The sequence below is a fragment of the Labrus mixtus genome, chromosome 12 (assembly GCF_963584025.1).
Source record: "Labrus mixtus chromosome 12, fLabMix1.1, whole genome shotgun sequence".
Lineage (NCBI taxonomy): Eukaryota > Metazoa > Chordata > Actinopteri > Labriformes > Labridae > Labrus > Labrus mixtus.
Window position 1 is genome coordinate 9438634 of NC_083623.1, and position 9810 is coordinate 9448443.

The following is a 9810-nucleotide window of genomic DNA, read 5'->3' on the forward strand; positions in this document are numbered from 1 at the left end:
ATTTTTGTGCATTAAAAGATCTGATTGATTTGCAGGGCTCGTTACTTAGGTGTTACTCTATTAGGTTTCATGGTATTATGTCTAGTGATGTCAACTTTTCCCTTATGTTCTTGTGCTCTGACATAGATTCATTCAAAAGGAAATGGCGCCACTAAATCACGTATAAACTCTTTATAATGCCCCAATAAAACTCAGGCCCAGATAAAAAAAAAAAAAGAAAGTCACCTCTGGAGAAAGAAATGTGCATAGCATCAACAATCTGTCTAGAAATGTGAAATGAAGAAAGTGACCTCTAGTCCCGCTGCTCTTGCCCCGCTCCCATTCATCAGCTCCCAGTCTCCACTAAAAGCTGGTTGGCGCTTGTGCTCTAAAATATGTTCTACTGGATGGACACAAGTGTCGATGAGGTGGTATTTCTCAGGCCCCTTGTCTTTCCGTTATCGCAGGATGTGGAGTCGGGGAGAGCGAGGGAGCAGAGTGGGGAGGACTGGAGCCCTAAAGCATGATTTACTTGACCCTGCAGTGCTGGAACTCACGGCCAGAAACCTCATTAATTCCCAGGGTCATTCCGTTTGGACATAAATTGGTTAAAAATCGGAACGCGTGGATGACTTCCAGACATACACAAAGAATTATGAAAGCTATGGCCTCGCCTCCGCCCTCCGCTCCCCCGGCTCCCCTCGTACCCACTCCAAAACCGGAGCATTTCCAAATCGCCGGGTCTAAATCACGCAGGCCTGCTCAGAGGAGCGCCCTAATCCTAATCGAAGGGGGGAGGCCGATGGAACGTTTTGTGCTTATTAGGCAGCAAATATGGCGTTGTTTTATGTGATTATCAACTGTGAATGATTTTTGCCTCCCATCCATCCTGGAGCCGTGCTTGGCCTGTCTTATGTTTGGGAAAAAGAGCTGGAGGAACAGCAGGGCTGCAAGGGAAGCCCAATAAATTACACTAATGCACAAATTTAAGGGGCTCATATTCCCCTTGGCCTGTTATCAAGACTACTCCAGTGAGAATGTAAACTACCTCTCTCTGTCCCCCTCCCTAGGCCTAATATTTAATGTTATCATCCTTTAAAACAACCCCACTGTTTATGTTATCGCAAATAAAGGGCAGATTATTCCAACTTTTTCTCACTATTTCACATTGGCTCCAGATTAGTCAGGCAAATAGTTGTCTAATGGTGCTGCTGGGCTCATTAATTCAAGCAGATAGACCAAGGATTGTGTAAACACAGTGAAGTCAGGGCTGGTGAATCACACCTTCAGTTTACAGAGGCCGACAGAGGGGGAGGACACTCTCTATGAGCCCACACAAGGAAAGCCCGTGGAAAGGAAAACAAGCGTAATCCTGCTGATAAAAGCAAGGATTGTTTCAAAGTTTATTTGGACACGCAGTGCCTGGCTGAGGTTAGACCCTAATGAGACAGCAGCCTGTCCAGAGTGGATTCATCACTGCTGGATTGGGGTTATCACCCTCCGCCGTGCTCCAACACTTTTAATCAGGCTCCTCTCTGGTCACTCCCTATCAGCAGCAGTCCATCTCTGCAGCCGTCAGCATCCATCAGGGGCTGCAGACAGGCCCAGGGAGCACGGCTCAGGAGTGCATTAGTAAATTATTGCCTTTTGGTTTAGCTTTAGTGTCTGTCATGTCTGTCTCAGACTTTACAGGATGCTTATTTCTATGTGCATGCAAGTTCATCCATGAGACCTTTTTTGGGGAGAGCTGATATGAGATATTGTAGTTAAACTTTCAGCATGATTTATGCTGAAGTAGCTCAGTGCAGTCAAACCTTGCAGAACTGGAAATCATAAAAGCATCACCTGTAGAAAGTGGGTTAAGTGATATATAAATAAAGTTGAATTGAGTTGAGTATCTGCACAGGCCTCTGATACAGTCTAACATGCTATATTGGCTATGGGGTAATTTGCCACAAAGTTCTGCCTTTATTACACCGTTGTACTTTTACATTGAAGCCACAGTGTTGTAATGATGGTTCCCAAGTGTGTGATATTATATTGCATTCAGGCATTATGTAACCAAATGAGAGGCAGCATAGGTCACATGTGACAGAGCAGTGTCATCATCGAGAGTGGTGCAGCGACAACAGCAGCGATTTTTATTTTTTTTTCTAAAACAATGATGGCGGCAGATCATGTTGTACTTTATTTCACTGCACTGATTCTGCAGACTCGAAGGAACGTCGCTCTGCACTTTGAGCCACATGATATGAATAATGGCAGATTCGAGGTGCTCTTCTTCCCCATTTGATAGTCGCACAAATATGAGTCATGGCAAGTCACACTTTTGCTATGCTCGCTTTTATTTTGACAACATTTCCCCTTTGTTACGCCTCTGCAACGCCTCAGGAGAGTGACGGTCCAGTCTTGAGCTGACAATGTAAAAGGGGTTATTTTTTCTTGCCCTCTTAAAAAAATGCAAAACACCAGGTAAGGCTTTTTTTTTTTTTTTTAAACAAAGATGTAGTTCTAATGAGGAGTTTCATGTCAAAGCTAGCAAAATGTAAACAATTTGTGTTTTTCTACCAATCACTAATATGTCAAAGAGTTACTTAGTATCTGCTCGTACATTTTTCTCTCCATATAGATATTAGGAAGGTTAAAAAACTATATCAAAGAATTTCTAAAATGCTTAAAATGTGATTAAATACCAAAGCTATTTAAGGGCTAATATCTCAGTTCCAGGCCTCTCCATGTTGTACAAACACTCAGACAGACTTATCTCCTATACACACACACACATAGACATAATGTATGTCTGTGTGTGTTCCGTCTGATTGGTTTAACTTCAAATGTGATTTACTGCTGTTAGTGTTACTCACTACCACGATGTGACCCGCTCCCACCTCATCAACACGCCCCCACAACCCCAAACAAGCAAATTAAAGTCACAACAGCTTTTCGTCTTGTTCCTTTCAGAGATGACACGACACGATTGTGCATCGCTCGGCTCGCATCTTCGTCTTCAAAGAATAAATAAAGACGTTTATTTTCCTCTTCTGCCTCTGCTCAAGTAAAATACACAAAGCTCAGACGCTGTAAAGGGGCCTTAAATCACTCATTGTTGATGTTTAGACCAGTTAAGTCAATAATCTCCATCTTGCCACAGTGATAAGTGATATTGCAGGGAGACTCTTAACCATTACTTATAAGTGGAAGTTTTCTTTTAGCAAAAACACAAGTTAGACATGTGCTGTTGTGAGCTCAGTGGGAGAAATACCCTTAAGTAAAAGAACAAGTGGAAATTAGGGTTTCAGTTTTATTTATTTTAGTCACAGAAGAGAATGTCCTTTTTACCAAGTGGCTCTTGCAGCACCGTGGGAAACTTAATGAGCATCGCTGGTTAAAGAGAATGCAGAAACTTTGGTCAAATACACAATAGTGGTTAAAACACTCTAAAGAGAAGTCTGTCCCCACTCCACAAATACCTTGCACAGCCTCACCACAAGAGCAATGTGATGAGTCCAGATAAAGAGAGTAAGCTGCCGCTTTACCATCTGAACTGGATATATAAACAAAACAGGAATCTATTTAGCCAATCACAATTTTGCTTTTGAACTTTGTAATGGATTGGATGAAGTACAACATCCATAATGATAGTGAGATCAAGTAGGAAAAAAATGACCACAAACCAAAGTCAGATGAGTGTCAATAATTGTTGTCTTCAAATGTAACAAGATCATTTGGGGACTGGATGGATTGTCATGGCTCTTGTTTGACCACATTGTTTGTCTAGACTCACATTGAAACTGGATACATTACAGAACCATTCAACCATTTTAGATTTGAATGTCTCCTCTGCACTAAAAAATCGGTTTGCAGTTGGTTTGGTGGAGTCGGTTGTCTCTCAACTGGAAGGTTGGGGGTTCGATCCCCAGCTCCTGCAGCAGAATGTCCGATGTGTCCTTGGGCAAGACACTTAACCCCAAGTTGCTCCCGCTGCTTAGTCTGCGGCGTATGAATGTGTATGACTCTGATTGGATACTTCTGATGGTCCCTATACATAGCAGCCTCTACCACCAGTGTGTGAATGGGTGGGTGTGACATGCGATGTAAAAGCGCTTTGAGTAGTCTGAAGACAAGAAAAGGACTATACAAGCTCAAGTCCATTTACCATTCTAAATATGCAAAATAAAACAGAAGCTGTCATTTTTTTTCTTTAAGATTCTTTTTTTAGGAGGCTTTGTGCCTTTATTTGTACAGGACTACTGTAGATCGACAGGTAGTGTTGGGAGAGGGAGTGCTGGATGATACCAATTAGTGTCAGGATCGGGAGTCCAACCTGCGACCAGCACGCTGAAGACTACAGCCTCTGTACATGGAGCATGAATTTACCAATTTAGCCAAACCAGCGCTCCAAGCAGCCGCAGTATTAATTTACCATCTTCAACACTGTCTTCTTATATACTCTGTGTCTAACCCCCGTATTTTATCCAGTATTTTGAACCACCCTGTAATCAAATTACATTTTTAGTATCATTAAAGTTCATGTGTGGAACTGTCGGTTGCCTCCTGTCTATGCTTGCTGAGTCTGTCCTGTACAAGTGTAGTGATGACATATCTCATCCCGCTTTCTCTTAACAGCAAAACTTAAATTCTCTATAAATCTTTGCTGCAGAAAATGTAAACAAAGTCTGACTCTACAGCAGGGTTGTATTAACTTTCTCCTCTGCCTGCCGTGCTCTATTGAAGTACTAGGATATTTCATAAAGAGAAAAAGAAAATACTGACATGCTCTCCGTCTCGCTTATTAACAGAAAAAGATTGTTTTAGTTTACTATTTTGAGGCTGGTTTGACTTTTAAAATGCAGCCATGTCCTCAAATGCTGATTTAGCTGCAGCTAAACCTCGACTGAGAGGCAATATAAGCAATTTATTGTTTTAAGTCACCATGTTCATCTGTCAGTACGTTGAAGCTTCTTACTGATTTCTCTCCTGTGTTGGTATTTTTAGGCGTCTGACTTTTCTTAAATTGATTTTGCTGAAAACAGATTTTCTGATAACGCTACTTCATAATAAAAGTATTTAAAGACAATAGTAATGGGAGTTATTGGGAAGAAAATGTATTGAGAAGAACTTGTAGGAAATACAATGTATTGATCATCTAATTAACTGAGCTTTAGCAGTGCTACAATTAGCAGTGTTTTTCGATGACACTGTGTGGAGTTGAAGTATTTACAGCGGCTCCTTTGACCTCGAGTCACAGCCACAGCGCTCTTCATTTAATCATCTCTGATTAAGACAAGTGAGACATCAATTCAAAGACACTTTCAGCAGGTAGATCCGTTGAAATTGAGATGCCAGATGAAACCGAGCCAAACCATTTCAGCACATAGCCTATCATAGTAAAAGCTGACACCCGCCCTGACATGAGGAGGAGCATTCTTTTTTAAGTCTAGCTTCTCTGTGAAAATAAATCGGTTTTATTGTCTTTTCTTTAGTAAATTAAATGTCATGATATCGTGTCGTATCACACCATCAATTAAACTCTAAAAACTTGTGTTAAAAAATTTATTATCTTCGGAAATTTGAGAGTCCAAAGAATGTTTCCATGTAAAAAAAATCTACAGATGGATCACTTGTAAGAAAACATGTTTTAATCCTACTATATACAGCTCACAGATGTGTTTCAAAATGAACAAATTAAGTCATCCACCAGTTGGACAGGTCAGGATAAATTGAACAGTCAAGCTTTTTTGAATAATGGAAAATCCACATTAAACCTGTTTCAGCTTTAGATGACATTCTCTGTTCCCCCAGATCCCATATGAAGTAATTACAAGCGGCGTTAGCATGTGCCTGTATGTCGTGTGGCCTCTGCTGCCGGCTGCCGAAGAGCCCTGCGTCCCATCAAGAGCTGTAATGGAAACCAGATGTCCCGCTGTCCGTTTAAACCTCATAATCAATAGCCTCTCAGACTTTCTCTCCCTCTCTCTCTCTCTCTCCGCTTCGACAGCTTGTTATGAGAGGATCTGTGGAGGAATTGCGTGTCTGTGTTGCAAACAAGTGGAAGTGTGTCAGGAGTGAGATTAACTAATTGGATTCCCCACATGAATTTGTTTTGAGGAGGAGGAGGTGGTGGCAAAGGGTGAGAGGGAAGGGAAGTGATCCCTCCCTGTAGCCTCAACAGGCTACATGACACTGCAGGCTTGTTCCTCGGGCTCCCAGACATCTACTCCGGGATTCCTAGAGTGATGGAGGGAGGGGGATTCCCATGAAAAAAAAAGAAAACTAAAAATCTGTCCAAATAAATAACCTGAAGTGGCACTCACAATGACGCAGTGCATCTCCATTTCCTGCGACTGTTTCCTGCAGTCAGACAGGATCGCTTATATCTCAATCCGCGAGCTGGTGCCGGGGGAAACATTATTGAGTACATGACTCTTTTGAGCAGTTTGAGGGGAAGAGAGGGGTTTATGTACGACACGGGGTTACTGCAGGAAGAGGCAGAGGTGCAGTGATTGGAGTGTGCAGGTCGTGACCTCCAACTCGTAATGATCACCTGATGGATGTAGTGAGCCTGAGGTCAACCGCGTGTCAGAGGAGGGCAGTGAAGAACAAGGAGGGCGGAGGGGAGGTGAAGTATGAATGGAAGAGACGAAAATAGAATGTTTTTTTTATAGTCATTGTACATACAGCTAAATTGTCTCACTGGCTGAGCAAGGTCCCAACAGGAAATACATTTATAGGTAAAAATAAATTCTCCACACACACACACACTAACCAGAACCTACATGTGCTGCAACAGTAAAATAAATAATACATTTACATTTAGCAAAGTCAGCTTCAATTTACAGACTAATTCAAAGGCCTGTATAACATTTCAAAACCAAATCAAGGAAAAAAATAAAATTGGCAACAGAAAGTCAAAGCCAAAGTGAAAAGAGAGGATGTGTCTACACTGTACTGATTAAACAGAAATAAATTAAATTAAAACCAAATTCACAAACATAAGCAAATACATTCTAAATATAGCAACAATGACAACATGCAACAGAAACATGCGTGCGTACACACTGTGTGATTTCAGTCAAATTTAACCCACTTTTTGAGTCATACGTCTTATTTTGAAGTCAAGACGAATTTCATGAGAATTTCTTGGATTGAGATTTAAAACTAGCAGGCACGTCAGCTGTTTACCTAAACTACTTTTTTTGTGAGAGTTGAATAAAAGAAGATGCCGAAAAGTGACATTAGAAAACCCTTATTGCTGGGGACGTCGTTAGCCTAGTGGTAAGTGTGTGCACCCCATGTACAGAGAGGATTAAATCCTCTTAGCTGACCGCCCAGGTTCAAATCCAACCTGTGGCTCCTTTCCTGCAAGTCATTCCCCACTCTCTCTCTCTCTCTCTCCCTGATTTCTGACTCTATCCACCGTGCTATCTTTAAACCTTATTGCACTAGGACACTGTGTGTGTGTCTGCACATTTTAATAAGAGAGGAAGGAACTTGTTTTTTGTCGCATGCAATAAATGAAATACTTCTTGAAAAAGGTTGGAATATACTATACATTTACTGAGATCAGTCCATCCAGGCTACTTCAGAGCCACTGTTTCATTCATGCATTCAAAACCTAGTAGCTCATGTTGTTAAAAATAGAATCATTCTCTTTGAAAGTGATATCCCCGGTGTGACTGAGTGCAGTTTCAATAAACAGACGGCTTCCATGTTTGTGCACATCTACCTACAAACTGCTGCCTTAAAGCTTCTACACAAAGAGCATGCAGGGCAGGTCCTGATGAGGGCCGCTGGGAGAGGAGACTAAGATCTGGGCCTAGGGTTGAGGCCGAATTGGGAATAACTACATCTCTGCTGATAAAGGCAGCTGGCTGTGGTGACGCTCAGTAAAGTTTTATAGTCAGATACGCACAGATGATTAGGCCAGCTGTGCAGTGTCATATATTCCTAAACAAACCCTGCAGGAACTGAACTCTCACCCTTTGCACATATGGGTTACAGGGCTTGCACTCACGCTCTTATTCATGCACCTAAATATGTGCAAACATTAACCATGCACGCACACATCCCAGAAACAAGAAAGTCACAGTGTGATTGCATGCTAGCTTGTTAAAGCAGAATAAATCACCTCCAAGGCTGCAGTCCTGGCTCTGCCGCGACCACATTGAAGCAAAAGAGGACCGTAATTATGATCTCTCACCCGAATCTGAATCTCTCTGACAAATCAGTTATAAGGAAGTGGGAAGGATGTGAAACTGAGACGCACTTTCTATAAATCACCTGTACACTCTCACTTGTATGTTTGTCTGCACTCATGTTGCTGTGGTGACAGGCGTGTGGCTCTTTCTCGGGTCCAAACAGTTTCGATCAAAGGAGCTGTATAAAAACTCCAAACCTCTGCAGCGCTCTGTTTATTTTGGAACAAGAACAAGATAAACCCAAGTGATGTCTTGTTTATTTTCCTGCTCTTGCCCTCTCCTCCCGTAACGAGCTGAGTGGTGAAGAAGAATTCCCCCTTAATCCGTCAGTATCAGTCCAAAGTGTGTCTCCTCTGCAGTGTTGACACACACACACACACACACACACTCAACATGTAGGTGCATAATGGAGTGTGACCAGGTCTGATGCTACAACTCACAGTCAGATAATAAGGGGCACTATCAGATAAAAGGGTATGATCAATGAGCCGGGTGACGTGCCTGATTGTGATTGGTCCCTGGGGTGGTCTGCCTTGGGCTTGTAATGTCGCTCACTCCAAAAGAAATAATCATGACTTTGTGTGGTTTTTGAAACATTTCAATTGTCTGCATGCCCCTCCCCCTCATTTCTTCTTCTGTCATTCTTTATGTTTGCAGTTTTTTTTAATTGTAAAAGGTGTCTTTTTATCATCACTTCATGGAGAAATGTGCACTTTAAAAGGTTATATTTTGCAATATGACCCTGGTAACAAAAGAAAAAAAGAACTCCCTTTAAATGATAACATCTTGTGTCTAGTCATTTACTGAATAAACGGGCAAAGACCTTGACAGACCTTTGACATCATGATAAGCCGACATGAAGTTCAGCTTGTTGTTGACTGAGCAGTGTTTCGTTTGAGCTGTTCTCCATAAAAAGGCGTCTGCAAGCCACGATAAGCTCTGAAAAAGGGGAAATGAGGAAACCTCAAACTATACTCAGCAGAGTTAAAATGTATCTACACGGAGGCCACACAGGTAACCGGAGTTGCATCATGTGTTGGGTTGTAACGTGCGCTGGAGAAGATTTTATTATCCTTTTATTTCAGGGTTTTTTTTAATTTCTGGGCTTCTTGTGCCTTTATTTTAGAGATAGGACAGTGGATAGTCAGAAATCAGGGAGAGAGAGAGAGGGGGGAATGACATGCAGGAAAGGAGCCACAGTTGGGATTCGAATCAGGGCCGCCCGCTTGTAGGACTAGAGCCTTCTTACATAGGCTGTGCACACTAACCACTAGGCTACCGGCTCTTCATATTATCCTTTTTATTTACATTAAGTAGATGCAGATACATATTGTCTTGGTGTATAATGTTAAAGCAGCTGGATGTATTCACAGTAGAACATTGTGGGGAGAATAACAGAGTATACAGCAGCTTCATTATGAGTACAAATATCACATCGGTTTAGCATGTGATCTAATGTCATGTGATGTAAATGACATCACCTCCGCTCGCTTGCTCACAGTACATTTTCCTAAAAATAACCTGCTGTGTTCACATATCAGTTCTCTATCATGACATCTTACAGATTTTTTACTGGGAGGCTAGCAGTTGAATTTGGCAGTGAAAGGAGCTGATGTTAAGAAGCACTTTTTCC